Source organism: Muntiacus reevesi, chromosome 8, assembly GCF_963930625.1.
Source record: "Muntiacus reevesi chromosome 8, mMunRee1.1, whole genome shotgun sequence".
Taxonomy (NCBI): Eukaryota; Metazoa; Chordata; class Mammalia; order Artiodactyla; family Cervidae; genus Muntiacus; species Muntiacus reevesi.
Window position 1 is genome coordinate 89,958,924 of NC_089256.1, and position 20,347 is coordinate 89,979,270.

At 39.1% G+C, this 20,347-nt stretch overlaps 1 non-coding gene across 1 annotated transcript; it reads right to left on the reverse strand.

The window, feature by feature from the left end:
• Positions 1-19,978: 19,978 nt before the first annotated feature.
• Positions 19,979-20,086, reverse strand: LOC136173864 (U6 spliceosomal RNA). The gene has a single exon (XR_010664334.1). It is a non-coding gene; the product is annotated as a U6 spliceosomal RNA (small nuclear RNA).
• Positions 20,087-20,347: the final 261 nt, after the last annotated feature.

Sequence of the window (20,347 nt, forward strand, 5' to 3'; positions counted from 1 at the left end):
AACTGTATGCCTCTAATTGAGACTTGAACCAACACAGACAAGGTTCGAACCCAGCCAAAACAGATTTTGGCGAGGCAGCGGTGAGCAGTGTCATGAAGCAAGACCTTAATTCCTTGCCCAGGAATTGAACCTGGGTAGTCTGGAAGGAAACCAAAAATCCTAGCCACCAAACCAGCAAAGGCTAGAGGCTAGAAGCTGTTTTTCCTTGGATCTTTGCTCCCAGTGAAAAATACATTTATCCGGGAGGCAGAAATTGTAAATGCAGATACAAAGTTTATTATTAGAGATAATAGCGCAACAACAAGACAGAGAACACATAGAGAAATGGTTATTTTAAGGTAAGGTCAGATGGAAGCAAGGCAGAGATCCACACCCAGAGAGAGGGTGTGGGCGTCCAGCCTAGCGAGGAGGAGCACAGTAAAAAGACTGTCACATCATTTATATGTCAGTTCTTCTGGGACTTTGTCTTCCTACAAGCCAATTATCTGGTTTCTTTCCCCACACCTGACCTTTCCTGGGAGCCTCCCCTGGGGTGTGTACACACCCCCTCACCCAAAATGGATCTCGAAGTGAAGGCTTCCGGGAGGAGCAAAACTCATTGTGGCCTGGCATTATCCCTTGGCCCACAAAGAGCCCTTATATGCATCTGTAGGGTCTCCCTTGTCCCAAAAGAGGGGGGAGCTGAGATCTCTTCATCCTTTACTCAAATAGGATTTTGCCCCTCTTTGTCCTTGCCGTGACTGTTACCTTAAGGTGTTTACAAGAGACGGGTACTGACTTTTTAACCCTGTTTCTGTTGTTACTTCCATTTCAGAGGGCACACTGGAGGCTGATTGTAAATGCCTCAACAGGAGCCCACCTGTCTCTTGGCTCAGGAAATGTAAACAGAAGGCTAGTTGTAAATGTCTAACATGAAGCCCATCTATCTGCTACATTAAGACGCAGATTGGAACTTGTATCCATGGTCTTTTAAGCGAGATTACACACCTGGTTTCAGAACTTAGTGAAGCTGAGGTTCTTAATGTCTTGTCATGGAAAGAATTCAGTGAGAGAAAAAGTGACAGGTAAGAAGTGGATTTATTTAGAGAGAGAGAGAGAGACGCTCCACAGACAGAGTGTGGGCCATCTCAGAAGGTCGAGTGGCCTGAAGTATGGCGTGGTTAGCTTTTATTGACTGGGTAATTTCATAGGTTAATGATTAGAAAGATTATCCCAACTATTTTGGGGAAAGGGTAGGGATTTCCAGGATTTGGGCCATGGTCCATTTTTTGGCCTCTGATGGCTGGCCTCGGAACTGCCATGATGCTGGCGGGTGCGTCATTCAGCTTGCCGATGTGTTACAATGGGCATATGCTGAGGCTCGGGGTCTAGTGGAAGTCGACTCATCTGCCATCTTGGACTTATTTGGTTCCAATCAGTTTCTGTCATGTCCTTTGGCTATGGAATTGTCCTAAAGTCTGTTCCCTGATTCCTTCCCTCCTGTTTCAAAGGGACACATTCAGTCACTAGCTGGGGTTCTCCCTAGATCTGCTGAGTGTAGTTTGGGGATGTAGAGAGGAGAGTGCATAATGTTCCACGTAAGGTGGTCATCAGAGCACAGAGGTTCTGTGATGCACTCTTGCCATGATTTGTGTTAACAACTGAGCTTCAGAACTCAGTGCTAGGGCAAGAACTTGTTACGGTTTGCTAAGGACAAAAATTTGAAAATTCATTTGTTAGTCTTTCCTCTGCTTTCTCAGTATGTCTTCAAGTGTGGAAAAACACGTTTGGTGTCTGTGTGATACACACAAAAATGTGTGTGGGTGTAAATGTGGGTATATTTGTATGTGTGTATGCACTCACTCATTTCAGCCTGTACTAGCAGGACAGTGCAAAGAACTGCGCCAATTTTCTTGAATAATCCTCTTTACTAATTAGAATGAAGCCAATAAATTACTGATTGGAACTGAAAGACCACAAATGCAAAGGCAATACCAGACAAACATTTATCCACCCTCATAGCCCATATGTCAGTGGTTGCAACACTTGAGATGGTCACACTGAGATTTGAAGTATTCAAATATAGAGTACTCACAAGACAATTATTACATGTGACTAGATGTGACTAAAGAGATATAGAGTAGATTTATTATTTCTGACCTAAGCAGTGATGACTATATTATTTGATTTTAGGACTAGTTGTTCCAACTAAATTTTTTCTCATTAGAGAAACAAAACAAAGAAAATATTACTCAAAACAAAAGCTTTTAAAATATAATACAGGAAGACCTAGAGGAATCAGGTGGAGAGGGAGGTGGGATGGGGGACCGGGATGGGGAATACGTGTAACTCTATGGCTGATTCATATCAATGTATGACAAAACCCACTGAAAAATAAAAAAAAAATAAAATAAAATAAAATAAATAAAATAAAATATAATACAAATTTTTGACTAATGCATAACGGAGAATCCAATTTGAGTCAACTAATTTTACTGAGATTATTTTAATTATAAAACACTGTATGGAGTGGCTTAGGATCACAAATATATAAGTATAGCATCCTTTCTTCTTGACCTCATAACTTGCTGAAACCCATGAAGCATAATCTACAAATTACTTGGATGAAAGGTGGATATGGGTGAAGGAGAAATTAATCCTGACAAGGGAGTCAGAGAAGACTAGTGTTGTGAAATGTGGGAGGGGAAGGTGGGATTTGCAAAGTAGACTTTGAAAGATGTTAAGTGATCCTTGGTTTGGAGTCTGCTGGGGGTCCTGTGAGCACAAGTATGCTCAAAGAGCATGTCTTCAGATGATGACCTATAGTACAGGGTACGCCTTGATAAGCAGACTGAGAATCTTTGAACTCTGAATGATCATAATGCTTATTAGGGTTATTTTGCAAATGAAGAAACTAAGGGCAAGAGAAATTAATGGATCGCCTTAATATCTCAGAATTATCAGAGACCGTGCTGGGGTTGAAAGCACAAACTTCTGTTCAGTGTTTTTCCCAAGACACACACACCCTCTAGTAGACAGGATCAAAATGAAGAAGTCTCTGAATGCTAGGGAAGGAATATGCAAAGGGTCTGGGATGATTAGATGCACAATTAGGATATATTGGACAGAAGAGGTGATAGATAAAGGAATCAGGTAAAATCTGAGTTATCATAAGGAAAGCATAACTCAGTTCCATTTTCAGCTCTAACAATGCCCTGGGTAGATGGCAGGTTTGCTAGGATGCTTTCTATCCTGGTTTAAGAAACTGTATGGACATGCATGATAATAGAAGTAGTATGTCTGTATTTGCTGTTGGGACATTGACATGAATAACAGAATCAAGACTGTCCATCTAATATGGTGATTCAGTTTTGCCCTCTTGAGTTACTCTGATCATGTCAAATAGATTCAAGGGATTAGATCTGATAGACAGAGTGCCTGAAGAACTATGGACAGAGGTTCATGACATTGAACAGGAGGCAGTGATCAAGACCATCCCCAAGAAAAACAAAGGCAAGAAGGCAAAATGGTTGTCTGAGAAGGCCTTACAAATAGCTGAGAAATGAAGAGACACTAAAGGCAAAGCAGAAAAGGAAAGATATACCCATCTGAATGCAGAGTTCCAAACAATAGCAAGGAGAGATAAGAAAGCCTTCCTCAGTGATCAGTGCAAAGAAATAGAGGAAAACAGTAGAATGGCAAAGACTAGAGATCTCTTCAAGAAAATTAGAGACACCAAGGGAACACTTCATGCAAAGATGGGCACAATAAAGGACAGAAATGGTATGGACCTAACAGAAGCAGAAGATGTTAAGAAGAGGTGGCAAGAATACACAGAAGAACTGTACAAAAAAGGTCTTCATGACCCAGATAACCACGATGGTGTGATCACTCACCTACAACCAGAAATCCTGGAATGGGAAGTCAAGTGGGCCTTAGGAAGCATCACTATGAACAAACCTAGTGGAGGTTATGGAATCCCAGTTGAGCTATTTCAAATCCTAAAAGATATGGAAGTACTGCACTCAATATGCCAGCAAAGTTGGAAAACTCAGCAGTGGTCACAGTACTGGACAAGGGCAGTTTTTATTCCAATCCCAAAGAAAGTCAATTCCAAAAAATGTTCAAACTACTGCACAATTGCACTCAATCTCACACACTAGCAAAGCAATGCTCAAAATACCCCAAGCCAGGCTTCAACAGTACATGAAATGTGAAATTCCAGATGTTCAAGGTGGATTTAGAAAAGGCAGAGGAACTAGAGATCAAAAGGCCAACATCCACTGGATCATTGAAAAAAGCAAGAGAGTCCAAAAAACCATCTATTTCTGCTTTATTGACTATGCCAAAGCCTTTGACTGTGTGGATCACAATAAACTAGAAAATTCATAAAGAGATGGGAATACCAGACCTCCTTACCTGCCTCCTGAGAAATCTGCAGGTCAAGAAGCAACAGTTAGAACTGGACATGAAACAACAGACTGGGTATTTTCCCAATGTCCCAATTTCCTTTTCAAATTGGGAAAGGAGTATGTCAAGGCTTCTTTAACTTCTGTGCAGAGTACATCATGCGAAATGCCGGGCTGGATGAAGCACAAGCTGGACTCCAGATTGCCAGGAGAAATATGAGAAACCTCAAATATGCAGATGACACCACCCTTATGGCAGAAAGTGAAGAAGAACTAAAGAGCCTCTTGATGAAAGTGAAAGAGGAGAGTGAAAAAGTTGGCTTAAAAGTCAACATTCAGAAAACTAAAATCATGGCATCCGGTCCCATCACTTCATGGGAAATAGATGCGTAAACAATGGAAACAGTGAGAGACTTTATTGTTTTGGACTCCAAAATCACTGCAGATGGTGACTTCAGCCATGAAATTAAAAGACGCTTGCTCCTTGGAAGAAAAGCTATGACCAAACTAGACAGCGTATTAAAGAGCAGAGATGTTACCTTGCCAGCAGAGGTCCGTCTAGTCAAAGCTATGGTTTTTTCAGTGGTCCTGTATGGATGTGAGAGTTGGACTATAAAGAAAGCTGAGTGCCGAAGAATTAATGCTTTTGAACTGTGGTGTTGGAGAAGACTCTTGAGAGTCCCTTGGACTGCAAGAAGAGCCAGCCAGTCCATCCTAAAGGAAATCAGTCCTGAACATTCACTGGAAGGACTGATGCTGAGACTGAAGCTTCAATACTTTCGCCACCTGATGCGAAGAACTGACTCATTGGAAAAGCCCCTGATGCTGGGAAAGATTGAAGGCAGGAAGAGAAGGGGATGACAGAGGATGAGATGGTTGCATGACATCACTGACTTTATGGACAAGAGTTTGATCAAGCTCCAGGGGTCGGTGATGGACAGGGAACCCTGGTACACCACAGTCCATGGGATCGCAGAGTCGGACATGACTATTCGACTGAACTGAGCTGAACTGACCGTGTCATATACATGGCTTCCTCTCTTAGGACACCTGTCCACAGGTCACTCCTTCCATGGCCAACCTTTTGAAAGGAAACAGCAATCTAAAACAAATGCGTATTTTATGCAGGCATCAAATCAACACCTATAATTTAATAATCAAACTAAAACTCTTTGCTTTGGGTTTCATTAGTAACAGCACCTAATGCAGTCTGCCATGTTTTGTCATTTTTTTTCTCCCATCAACAGCTGAATATATTTCAGGTTCATCTTTTGTATAAGCAAACAATTCTCAGAAAAAGTAGCTGTCAAGCCTACAACCTGAAGAAAATAAAAAGAGAATATCAATAAGCTTCCTGCTGTTTTTTGCTGTTTTGTCCTTTATAAATGGTCAGATTTACGCCTTTTTTTCCCCTACCTGTTTTCTGAAGCTAAGCAGTTGGCTTCCAGAGGCGGGGGAAAAAACCCATGAACAATTCACTTTAAATATCTTGGCATTTACCTCTGGGGACTAGTTAATTAGCTCTTTGGGTTTTCTCATTTGGCAAATTAGAATAAAGAGGAAAAAATACATTTAGTGGCCTTATGTTTCTGATTTCATTATTGCTTTAGGCTTGCTTGGGTGGTTGGCTTGAAGTCAAACAGCCAGAAAGCAGAATGCACAGTTGAGATGGTAGAGTGACCGTAAGAAATATAATTACTTCACAATTGGGTTTTTACATTTGCTACTAATTACTGGGCACCAGAATTGCTACAGTTCAAAGTAACAAAAATAATGCCCATAGTGAGAAGGTTTTTGATAAAATGCATATGTAATTTTCTAATGGTGGGAGATCCGTGGTAATTCCAGCCACAGTGAATTTAGCGGTAATTACAATTACTTTGCATAACAATTGAACCATTACCTTTGAGAACTGATGAAAGCCCATAATCCATTTGATTTTTGTCACACTGGTGCTCTACATAAAAACTTTTCAAGTGCTGCTAAGAAATATACTGGCACTGGAAGATCAAAATGTTGAGGCTTCAGAGAGTATATAGTTTAGACAACACCTAATCTGAAAGTAAGTGTAATATTTTTACAGTTTGATAACCCTGAAAATGTGAACACCACTTAAGTTATTGATTTCTTAGTAAATTAAATAAAGGAAAACAGAAGGTACTGCCTGTATTGTCTTCATCCAGACTGTTTAAGGCATTTGGTATGTAAATTAGACGGGTCCACAGCAGCTGTTTGCTGTCCTGGATCCCTCACTGATAAAGATCTGCAGGGGCTTGCCTGGTGGTTCAGTGGTTAAGAAGCTGCCTGCCAATGCAAGGGAAGTGGAAGATCCTGGAAGATCCCATGTGGCATATCATGGGGCAACTAAGCCCGTGTGTCACAACTACTGAGCCTGTGCTCTGGGAGCCCGGGAACCACAGCTACTGAGCTTACACGGCCCAGAGCCCGTGACCTGCAACGAGAGAAGCCGCTGCAAGGAGACGCCCGCATACTGCATCTAGAGCGTGGCCTCTGCTCGCCACAGCTAGAGAAAGCCCGTGCACAGCAGTGAGCACCCAGTGCAGCCAAAAAGAAAGAAATAACAAAATTCAAAAATGAAATAAAGTACTGGATATGTATATATATATATAAAAGAAAAGATATGGGAATATGCATAATCGTACATTGAGAGAGTTCAATACCATCTTTAGCAAGTGAAATACACCTTTCACAAGCGCTCATAATTCCTAAGACAATCATTAAGGGGTTAAGTTCTGAGTAGGAAGAAAAATGAAAGCCACATGATTCCCTTTAATTCTCTGTTACATCCCCCATTTGTTGGAAATCTCTCTCACCTTGATTGAATAGTTTAATTTTCCAAGTCTGCATCTCTCTTCATGCAGAAAGAGCTGTGAAATAGTGGACAGCTCAGAGGACGGCTGTTGCGATTGCACTAGAACACGAGCTAAAGGTTCTGGCTTTGGAACCTGGAGGAAATGGCAACCCACTCCAGTATTCTTGCTAGCAGAATCTCATGACAGGGGAACCTGGTGGGCTACAGTCCATGGGGTCACAAAGGGTTGGGTATGATTGGAGTGACTTAGCACACAGCACAGTGCAGAAGCAAGTGGCCTCTTGCCACTCTTGATTTCAATTTTATGGTTCATAATTGAGTTTTGCTATGGGTTAGGTGGAGAGTATTAGCTTTCTAATCAACCTTTACACCAAAGCCAAGAAGTTTGATTTTTGCTGTTGTTTTGAGCATAGAAGTAGTTATTTCACTATGTAGGAATTGGCAAACTACATTCAAGGGGTCAGAGCTGGTCTAAATCTGTTTTGCATTCAAAGAATTGCAAACAAGCAAAGCAAACAAAGGATATGCCACCAAAACTATATAGGCTTGCAAACCCTAAAATATTTACTATCTGACTCTTTACAAAGTTTGTTAGTCCTTGCTTTATGGGCTTATACCACTTTACTAGAAAGCTTATACAGCTTTCTAGTATCCTTGAATGAGAAATGCTGAATAAAGCATTTTTATTCTTTATTACTTCAAGTCTCTATTGTAAATTACTTTTTTTTTTTTAGAGGATAAGTGTTATTTTATTTTATTTTATTATTTTTTTTTTAAATTTTATTAGTTGGGGGCCAATTACTTCACAACATTTCAGTGGGTTTTGTCATACATTGACACGAATCAGCCATAGAGTTACACGTATTCCCCATCCTGATCCCCCCTCCCACTTATCTCCTCTAACTTTTCAATATTTGCAACCAGGGTTATAGCCGCTCATGCCTCAAGAATGCTATGTTTGTTAAAGAATAAAGGCAGCTCATTGTAACATCAAATATTTTAAGACTTAAGACACTCATCATTGTGTCTCATAGTTTGGAGCCTGAGATTTGTATGTATATCTCTTCTTTAGATGCTCAAAATTAGAATCAGTCATTTACTGGAGCAGCAGTTTGACCAAGGATAAAAAAAATTACATGGTGTTGGAGGGTCTGATTTGTACTCCAGCTTTCTGCTGATATGTGTCCCCTTGCCTAGTGTAGCTAAGTTCTCTCAGCTGTGATTTATACATTAGCCATACAGTCGAATGGCCCCTTCCAGAGCTGTGTGACTTTTAAATAAGGAATCATAGTTAAAAGCATCTTGCTCAGTTTCTACTGAATAAACCTTCAGCAGTTGTCAGTGGATTCTGAATCTGAGGTCAGAACATTGAATAAACACATTCATAGATTTAAGTCCAAGTTGTACCATAAAATAATAATAATAATATAATAATAATAATATACTGTAATATACAGTAAGGAGTTGATTCTTTTTTTCCATTCAGGTTAATCTGTACCATTTTCCTTATGTCCTTTCTGTTAGTTAATTTTTTTAGACATGACAAATTTTATGACTTAGACTTGGTTGTCTGTATCCTGCACTAAGAGAATCTTTACCTCAAAATGTTACTTACAATGTAAATAAGCCCAGTTATCAGGCACACTAGTCTCAACTGAGAAACACCTTTATAAATATTTAAGGGAACATATCAATGAATGTTTGTGCAAATGTGGGCGATATAGGGTTATTGAGTATCTCAGGACAATCTATTTCTTCATATACATATTTCTCCACACATATATTTATATATGCATATCTCTCTGTGTGTGTGTGTATATGTATATATACATATTTATATATATATTAACATGACTTTCTTGGGAAGCATGCCCCACAGTATAGTAGCTGTGATGGCTAGTGGCTTCCCAATATCTATTATCTCCCTTTCTCATTAGTAACAGAATACTTTTACCTTAGCACATTGGTACATGCTTCCCTTGCATATCTAGCAGATATGACTATGGGACTAAGTTTTTATCAGTGGTATGGTTGCAGAAAATTTGAGTGAGGATTTCCAGGTGATCTCCTGTGAGGGAATATCTATATCTTTCTTCTCTTTTTCCTCCATCTTGCTGCCTGGAATGATGATATATTGGCTGATATATAATGGTGATATAATGGGTGGGGCTCTAGCAGGCAGACTGAAGCATGAGGATGAGGCTCATGCCAAAGAGAAGGAGTTCAGGGAATTATAAGGTGCTCGAGTTTCTGATGTTTTGAAAGTTTCCATAATAGCTATACTATCTCTTCTAGACTTATTTAGTGTGAGATAGAAATATCTTGTTTTAGTTACTATTTGTTTTATTTTCTGCCATGGAAAATAGAAGACAAGTGTATCTAATATAGATATAGACAGATTTCACTTGTTCATGATAAAAGAGAAATATCTGTTTATTAAAAAATGGATGAGCTTATTGATTCTATACCAAGGATCATGAAAATGTATATTTGCATCTTGAAATTGTCATAAAACACATCATCTGTGTGTGTGCATGCATGTGTCAGCCACTCAGTTGTGTTTGACTCTGCAATCCCTGGGCTATAGCCTGCCAGGGTCCTGTGTCCATGGAGTTCTTCTGGTGAAAATACTGGAGCAGATTGCCATTTCCCTCCTCTAGGGTATCTTCCTGACCCAGCAATTGAACCTGCATCTCCTGTGTCTCCCGCACTGCAGGCAATTCTTTATCTGCTGAACCATCAGAAATGCCCTCAAACACATCATACCTACCACTAAATAAATTATTGTATTATGTGTGCAAATATATATATATATATACACACACATATACTTCACACATATATGTATATAATGACAAGGCTGTATATATACATATTTATATATATATAATTACACATATATGTGATTGCTAGGATACAAAACCTTCTCTAGACTATTGTGACAAACAACTTGAAGTTCCAATATTGCATCTGATCTTGGGCAGAACTCATTAGCCAGTCAGACCTTATGCCAATGAAGCAAAAATAAACATCCTCCAGGCACATTTCTTTAGCAGAAACACACTTATTATAGAAAGTAAGGGAACTCTGTTAAATACATGTGGCTTATAGTCTTTCAAAAGAAAAATTATGTTTCCTGTTTTATTTGTTTCTTGTTCATTTTCAGTAGCACTTGTCAGGTGGTACTAATTAGCATCTATCAAAGAATAAAATAGCTATTTAACCATCTCAGAGTATGTCTTCTATAAGTGATGTAATATGGTTGTGCCTCTGCAAGGAAAACACCTTCACTGACTGTATCATAATTTTAAATTTTTGTTAACTGTGAATATTCACAAATTGGCTAGGTGGAAAGATGCTTAGACCCATTATGCAAAATATGAAAAAAAAAAAACACACATGTAGAAAAATGCCCAGAAATTTTTCATAAGAAATAGTAAATTAAAATCAAAGTGCAAATTGTTTATAAACATATTAAAATAACTTACTGCCCTACAATTAATACAAAATATAAACATTCAGTTCAGTTCAGCCACTCAGTCGTGTCCGACTCTTTAGGACCCTGTGGACTGCAGCACGCCAGGTTTCCCTGTCCATCACCAACTCATGGAGCTTACTCAAACTCACATCCATTGAGGGAGTGATGCCATCCAACCATCTCATCCTCTGTCGTCCCCTTCTCTTTCTGCCTTCAATTCTTTCCCAGGATCAGGGTCTTTTCAAACTAGTCAGTTCTTTGCATCAAGTAGCCAAAGTATTGGAGTGTCAGCTTCAGTATCAGTCCTTCCAGTGAATATTCTGGACTGATTTCCATTAGGATGGACTGGTTGGATTTCCTTGCTGTCCAAGGACTCTCAAGAGTCTTCTCCAACACCACAGTTCAAAAGCATCAATTCTTCAGTGCTCTGCTTTCTTTACAGCCCAACTCTCACATCCATACATGACCGCTGGAAAAACCATAGCTTTAACTAGACAGACTTTTGTTGGCAAAGTAACATCTCTGCTTTTATTAAAAAAAATAAAATGCTATCTAGGTTTGTCATAGCTTTTCTTCCAAGGAGTAAGCGTTTTTTAATTTCATGGCTGAAGTCACCATCTATAGTGATTTTGGAGTCCCCCAAAATAAAGTCTCTCACTGTTTCCATTGTTTCCCCATCTATTTGCCATGAAGTGATGGGACCGGATGCCATGATCTTAGTTTTCTGAATGTTGTTTTAAGCTGCTTTTTCACTCTCCTTTTTCACTTTCATCAAGAGACACTTTAGTTCTTCTTCACTTTCTGCTGTAAGGGTGGTGTCATCTGCATATCTGAGGTTGTTGCTATTTCTCCCAGCAATCTGGTTTCCACCTTGTGTTTCATCCCCCCAGCGTTTCTCATGATGTACTCTGCATATAAGTTAAATAAGCAGGGTGACCATATGCAGCCTTGAGGTACTCCTTTCCCTATTTGAAAGCAGCCTATTGTTCCATGTCTGGTTGTAAATGTTGCTTCTTGACCTGCATACAGATTTCTCAGGGAGCAGATCAGGCGGTCTAGTGTTCCCATCTCTTGAAGAATTTTCCACAGTTTGTTGTGATACACATAGTCAAAGGCTTTGGCATAGTCAATTATAAACATTAGTCTCATAAAACAGTAAATGACTCTTTTTTAAATATCAGGAAACTGAAGGATAGAAAACTTAAAATCACAGTTAGCCGATATTAGAAATAGAAGAGAATCCTTAATTCTCTATTTCCAAACTGGTGCTCCATTGAATATTTGTAAGACGTTTTAAAAAATAATGAATTATTGATGGTGTCACGCTGTTGTTGACCCTTCTGAGTAAGAGATTTAAAATTCACTTCTAGCTCGTACAAAAGCTTTGGAATTAATGTAAGCACCTGCCGGGTTCTTTGCTCTGTCCTTTAGCAGAAGAGATTTTCACTAAACCTCTGTCATTTGCATTGCTATCACATGCTTCCCACTCATTGGGTTCCCGTGCTCCCTCTCAGAGCAGATATATTATCCTCCTACTGCCCAAAGGCAGAAAATGACATAGAATCAAATCGAACTCAGGGAAATAAGAATCCTGAAGTTTTAATAATATAACTGGTTTTGGTATTCCAGACTCTCTGGCTCATTTATGAAAAACGTTGTACTAACTGTTACTCTGCTAAAACCTACAAATATTGGAAAAGAGCAAACCCTTCTCGGAAATATCAATATTATCAACCAAATAAACTGTTTCAAATGCAACCAATGATATTAAACTACGGAAAATGGAGAGAGAAGTTGCTGAAAAAAAAAGAAGTCACAGTGGAATTATTCTGGCCAACTGAGTTTGGGTCAAACTCAGAGAACATCACTAAGGAGGTATTTCTGTAAAGAAGAATGATGATCTGGATAACTGGTATTTGTTTCTACCAGTAAAACCTTCTAAAATAAAGTCACATGATAGATGGCATCCAGTGGGAGACTGTATCTACAGAGGGGGAGGGACAGAAGCTGAGTTTTCATTCTCTCTTTGCATCATCTACCCATCTTCCTATACAATGTCATAATCACTTTCAGCCCTTTCTTGACTCTTTTTCATTGTCACTATTTCTGTTTCTAGGCTATCTATTTTTCTTTTCTCAATGAGAAATAAAACTGTATTAGCTGCTTTGTTTTCAGATGGCTATTGTTATCAACCATTTGTTTCCATATGCTGAATGCTTAGGGTGAAGAGGTTATTGATTCAGTCCAGTTCAATTCAGTCGCTCAGTCGTGTCTGACTCTTTGTGACCCTATGAACCACAGCACACCATTAGTGAAAGATAAAATGAGTGAGTGGTATCTGGAAAATCTGCCAGGATCTGCCTCCATGGGTAGTGAAAAAAAGATAAAACCAAACAAACGCAAAAGCTGGTTAGAGTTCACAAGTAAACCAAAGTCTGGGTGGAAAGAAAACTAAAGGACTGATCCAAGAGGAAAAGTAATATTATTATTAAGTGTATTTCACACACAGATACTTAATACAGGAAAAACCATACCGTAGGGCATCATACAATCCATGGTTATTAGAGTATCTGTTTGCATTCACATCAGGCTTAGGCAGAAATGATAAGCTGATCGTGAAAGAGGAATTTTGTGACAGAATTCCAGAGAAGGAATTTGTTAATGCTTTCTGGGAAGATATTGAGGGTTCAGAATGGAAAGTGTTTCTTACGGTAGAAAGGGGAGAACTTGGAAAGAAAAAGTTGAATGACAGCTTTACCTTCCTGGTCTACAGAAATTACAATTGCTGGTCTCAGCGTACCAGAGGAAGGAAAATTCAGAGTCAAGAGGATCTAGTGTAAGGCTTTGAATGTTTGGGGAATTACTTACCAAAGAGTTTGGAGAGCTGAGAGAATGAGGGTCACAGTACTGAGTGCAGGTCACGAAGGGCAGAGCCGTGGCCCCAGCAGCAAACATTGCAGAGCTGAAGGGAGTTTCTGGTTTTCTGTCTCTCTCACATAATTAACACTTGTTGCATTTTCAGTCTACCTTCTTCCAGTCATGTTCTAATGGGTAGAAGTGGCAACTATCCATTTTAGCACCTCTTTGGAGATTGCTTGGGATCTTCAAATTCAGGGAAGCACTGGACTTTCCATCACATAACTCAGACTCTTGAGGAATATCAATGCATGGTTACTGTCATCAAGGATGAGCATGTCTTACTTTACAATCTCAGGAGTATAATAAATATAATATTCTTTCTTTTCTAAAGCTCCACTTAATTTTATTTCATTTACCTCTTTTGTCTGACTGGAAGGGGAGAAAGGAATAAAACTCAGACTATAATCTTAATCTTGCAAGGTGTCCTTCACTCTCATTTACCCACAAATCTGTGATATTTGCAATGCCTAGGTGGATGAGATGCAGCAAGTCCATTCGGCCACTGGTTATCCATGTCCTTGGTTTCTCCGCCCCAGTCGACTTGTGACTCATCCCATCCTTGGTTACCTTGCTTCATCACTGGTTTATTCGCTCACAGAGACCTCCACGTCCTCATTCCCCTGCCATTTCTGTGCCGTTCCAGGGGGCACAGGCCTCTTTGCCGAGGCTGCTTACGGTCCTACCTGCCTTGGCAACGCTCAACCACTTCTCTTTCAAGTCAGGTTACTTTCTGTTGGCATGGCACCAAAGGGCACCATGTAAGTTTGGCCTGAAGAGCAATCAAACTCATATCTCACCCCTCCTTTTTCCCATCTCAGCTCTGCCATATTTTTTTCGGATAACTGTGAATCTTCTTAATAGTTGTTCTAGAGTAGTAAACAGCATAGTTCCCTGAATGGGTTTTGGCTGTGCTCCAGATGCGAGGAAGACATATGATGGCAAACTGCTTGAAATGGGAGGGAGGAGAGGGGAACATAGGAAGAAAAATAATAAATTAACATCATGAAATATTACTTAATTTCATATTTTTTTTTGTATATCAGACAGTCCAATAAGAGGCATGATTTGTGTTTGCCTGAATCATCATCATTACTCAAGCATCACTGGGCTGACAAGCCAATGACTTACTTTCCTTTTAAATGCCAACATTAAAGATACTTAAGTAGGTGGTTGTTACTAATTACTATAAACATTGCTTTAAAACTGCTTTAGACTGAAACATGTCATGAGATTCAAAAAAGAAAGAAGAAACTTGCTATAGGATTCCTCCAGGATTTATTGTTTCATGCAATGTGGAGATGCATATAAAACATTGATCCACATTACATATTTTAAAATAATCTACAGCTCCTAAAGAGAATAGATTTGAGGAGAGGGGAAAACAGATAATAACCAGTATATATCATATACAAATATATATATTTAATAAAAATAAATAATAATATATTTAAAATAGACATGTTTATATTATGCATTTATTATTTATTATCTGTCTCTCCCTGCCAGAATATAAGTTCCAAGAGGCAGTTTCATTGTTTTATTCACTGATGTATCCTAAGCATCTACAAGAGTGCCGGATATCTATATGTAATCAATAAATAATTTTTAAATGAATGGTATGTCACTAATCAAGGATCATGATTAATATGCATCTTGAAACCTGAGACATAAGAAGAAAAGATGGTTAGCTTTGGGTAAATCAGGGTACCAGAGTACTCTGTGACATCAGAAAATAGTCATTTTTATAATTATGGGGAAAATGTTTTTGGTTGAATAAATTAGTTTCCATATTTTCTAGTCAGATACAGTATAAGTAGAGTTAACAAATTAGCTTAAGATTTGAGATGAATAAATCTGTACCTCCATCTCACAACTACAGACATGTGAGGGGATGAGTATCCTGCATATCTAGATCTTGTCTTCAGCCGACAACTCTATGTAAAGAACAGTCATTGGAGAAAGTGCCTGCCAATGATCCCAGCAGTTACCGTGACTAAATCCAAAAGATCTTGTCTTCTCTGAAAGGATAACACTGCAGGAAAATACTTTACAACGATTCTCCATATCCTGAGGTCAGCTAACAATATCCTATCAGTTCACTGGCCACCTCTCATTTCTCTTCCTTTTTGCAGCTAGTCAACATTCATCTCTAGTAATCCAAGTTCTGAGGAAATAAAAACCACCAAGAATTAGTTTAGAGGATGTGTGTGCATGTGTGCTCAGTTATGTCTGACTCTTTGTGACCTTGTGGACTGTAGCCGACCAGGCTCCTCTGTCCATGGGATTTCCCAGGCAAGAATACTGGAACAGGTTGCCGTTTCCTCCTCCAGGGGATCTTCGCAACCCAGAGATCAAACCCGCGTTTCCTATGTCTCCTGCATGAAAGATGTCTCTAACATCAATTCCCATCCCAAGGGTGGATGATGTCCAAACCCCTTATAATATGAGCTTGGTGTTACTATTCTAAACTCTCAGATACCATCAAAATCAGATTATGCTGCTTGAAGCATGGCTTCACTTAATAATTAATATTACAGTGAAATATTTTGCTTAACTCCTTAATAAACTGAACTGCATGAGACCTTAATGGCTTCCCTGATGACTCGGAAGTAAAGAGTCTGCCTCCATTTCAGGAGATCCGGGTTTGATCCCTGGATTGGGAAGATCCCTTGGTGAAGGGAATGGCTACCCATTCCAGTATTCTTGCCTGGAGAATTCCATGGACAGTGGAGATTGGTGGGCTACAGTACATGGGGTTGCAAAGAGTTGGACACAACTGAGATTAACACTTTCACTTTCATGAGGCCTTAATGAAGTGAAATGCGTCCGGTGACTTTCAATTCTGGTCTTTAGAGGTTTTAAGTACTAAAATAATTTGCATATTGTCTTATCAGCCCATGAAAGTGAAAGTCACTCAGTCATGTCCAACTCTTTGTGACCCTATGGACTATACAGTCCATGGAATTCTCCAGGTCAGAATACTGGAGTAGGTAGCCTTTCCCTTCTCCACGGGATCTTCCCAACCCAGGGATCAAACCCAGGTCTCCCTCATTGCAGGTGGATTCTTTACCAGCTGAGCCACAAGTGAGACCCAAGAGTAGCCTATGCCTTCTCTAGCAGGTTTTCCCGACCCAGGAATTGAACTGGGGTCTCCTGCATTGCAGGCGGATTCTTTACCTACTGAGCTATCAGGGAAGCTCTCATCAGCCCATATCTGGACAATTTATTGAGTAACAGGATATAATTTTAGATTGCTCTGGAAAATTGTCACCTTAATCCTTGAGGAAATGGCAGTGGGGTTGCTATCTGTGGCGGTGATCTCCCACTGGGAGGTGTGGACGGTGTCTCTCTCTTTGGTCACGTGCTCTGTGACTGTTTGATTAATAGAAAACAGCTTAAGTGACACTGTGCCAGCTTCTCACTCCAGAGACTCAGGAAGCTGGTAGCTTCTGTTACCTGTCTTTTGGGCTAGGAGTGACTCTTCATGCCCAGCCACCATCCTCTGAGGAAGCCTGCAAGTCCCAGGGGAGAGGCCAGGTGCACATGTTCTAGCTTACAATCCCAGATGGGGTCCTGGCCAACAGCCAGCATCAACCCCTGGACTTATGAGTGAAAGAGACTTCAGATGATTCCAGCCCCTATCCACTGAGTCACTCTAACCTTTCAGCCACCGAGCTGGCAGTGCGTGAGCTCTGTCCAAACTGAAGATTCATGAGCAACATGAATAATTGTTGTTTTTGTCCAGTGACTTTGGGGTAGTTTGTTCCGCAACAATAGATAATCAGAGCACTACTCCAGATTCTTGATGGCTACAAAAATCTCTCTCGGCATAGCTCCCATTTGAGGATATTGGAATTTTGAGTGAGAAAAATTTTGCTCTGTCTTTCAGGATACAGACTGAAAGAGGCTGTAAATTTCTTTTTAGATTAACAAATTTCAGGCTTGGTTAATTGAAGCCTTTTGTGAATTAACATATTTAAGATGGGCTTCCCAGATAGTGCTAATGGTAAAGAATCTGCCTGCCAATGCAGGAGACTCAAGAGATGAGGGTTTGATCCCTGGGTCATGAAGATCCCCTGGAGGAGAAAGTGACTACCCACTCCAGTATTCTCACCAGGAAACTTCCATGGACAGAGAAGCCTGGGAGGCTACAGTCCAAGGGGTTGCGAAGAGTCAGGCATCACTGAGTGACTGAACACACACATACATACTTAAGGTAAATTGAGTGCGAAAATATCTAAAATGCTTTTCTTGACCATTGAGCTGACCTGAAGAGAATCTAAGGGTTTTTAAGAATACAGATTTTCAGCCATCCTATATAACCATCTTCCTCCTCCTTTCCCAGAGAGAAAACTTTCATTCACTCATCAGCTCCCTGCACACCCACCTTGGCCTTAGTGCCGACACTGTTTTAGACAGGCTGACGCTTTGCCAACCTCCTGGTTTTCTTCAGATTCCATCACCGTTATTTCCTATCTTCCTTCACATCCCACCTCTAAAAAGGATGCTTGTCCTGCATGCACGTAGCTCTGTCTGCTTTGCTAGTTCCCAGTCAGTACTCATTTCTGGCTCAATGGCAAAGCTGGTTAGGTGAAATCATTTAATTTAGCAAAGATTGTTAATTATTAGGAAGACAAAGGTTTTACTAGAATCTTGACATTAGAATATCGAATATTTATCCTGTTTAATTATCTGCTATCCACCTTTTCTGTGTTTACTTTTTTCTGTTTGTAGTTTTCTTGGACTTACTGAAATCAAAAATATTAAAATCAAGGCCTAATTAATGAAAGCAGATCAAACCATCAAGGTATATTTGTTATGACAAGTTCTAACCTCCTTTGTATACAACATTCTAAAAAAATGAAAGGAAACCAGTAAACATTTCAGTTTTCAGCTAACTACTTATTGTCCTTGGAAGAAAAATTTGAACATGTGAGCCTATATTGATTTATTTTCATTCTTGCCATTTATCCTTTTAACTAATTTTATTTAAAATTTATTTTATTGATTTACATTGCTGTTAGCTTCTGCTATACAGAAAAATGATTCAGTTATTCATATATATGTATTCTTTTTCATATGATTTTCAGTTATGGTTTATTACACAATATTGAATAGAGATCCATGTGCTATACAGTAGAGCCTTATTGTTTATCCATTTTGTATATAATAGTTTGCATCTGCTGATCCCAAACTCCCAGTTCATCTCTCTCCCACCCCCTAATCCCCTTGGCAACCACAGATCTGCTTCCTATATTGGTGAATCTGTTTCTGTTTCATAGATAAGCTCATTTGTGTCATATTTTAGATTCCACATATAGGTGATGTCATATGGTATATTCCTTTCTCTGACTTATGTCACTTAGTATTATAATCGCTAGATTCATCCATGTTGCTGCAAATGTTACTGTTTCATTCTTTTTTATAGCTGAGTAGTATTCCTCTGTGTATGTGTGTTACAATATATTAACTTTTATATATATATATATATATATATACATATACATACATACACACACACACACACACACACACACCCCACATCTTTATCCATTTATCTATCGGTGGACATTTAGATTGTTTCCATGTCTTGGCTATTGTGACTAGTGCTGCTATGAACACAGGTGTGCATATATCATTTCAGATTATAGTTTTGTCCAGATCTATGCCCAGGAGTGGAATTGCGGAATCATATAATAACTCTACTTTTAGGTTTTTGGGGAACATCCGTGCTACTTTCCACAGTGGCTGTGCCAATTTACATTCCTATTAACAGTGTGGGAGGGTTCCTTTTTCCCCACACCCTCTGCAGCATTTGTTATTTGTAGACTAATTAATGATGGTCATTCAGAAATAATAACTCACTGTAGTTTTTACTTGTGTTTCTCCAGTAATTAGTGATGATGAATATCTTTCACCTATTGGCCATCTGTATGTGTTCTTTGGAGAAATGTCTATTTAGGTCTTCTGCCCAGTTTTTGACTGGGGTGTTTTGCTGTTGTTGTTGTTATTGAGTTATATGAATTGTTTGTATATTTTGGAAATTAAGCCCCTGTCAGTCACATCACTTGCAAATATTTTCTCCCAGTATGTAGGTTCCCTTTTCATTTTATTTATGTTTTTCTTTGCTGTGCAAAAAGTTATGAGTTTAATTAGGTCCCGTTTTCTTATTTTGCTTTTATTTCTGTTCCCTTGGGAGACTGACCTAAGAAAACATTGGTACGATTTATGTCCAAAAATGGTTTGCCTATGTTCTCCGCTAAAAGTTTTATGGTGTCATATCTTAAATATTTAAGTTTTTAAGCCATTTCTGAGTTTGTTTTTGTCCATGGTGTGAGGCCCTGCTCTAACTACATTGATTTACATGTGTCAAACTTTCCCAAGTTTGCGTGTCATCCTTGTTCAGGAGCCATGCCCCTCTTCTCGGTCCAGTTCCGGTTTTACTGTAAGTGGTACTGAAATGAGCATGGCATTTATTATTTTTAGATGTGTGTAGCATTACTTAATTTAAAAGCATATCAGTTTGTGTCAATTATGTAAATAATTTACATGTTATATTCTTTTCTAAAATTTTGTTTTCTCTTTTTAAGTAACTCCAAAAACATATTTTAGAAAATTCAAACAATAGAAAAGCATGATTTTAACAGAGAAAAGTCTTCTAATCCACTAACTCCCACCTCCCCTATGAAATATTTTCCTATTTGTTATTTTTATTCCTACCTCGTACCC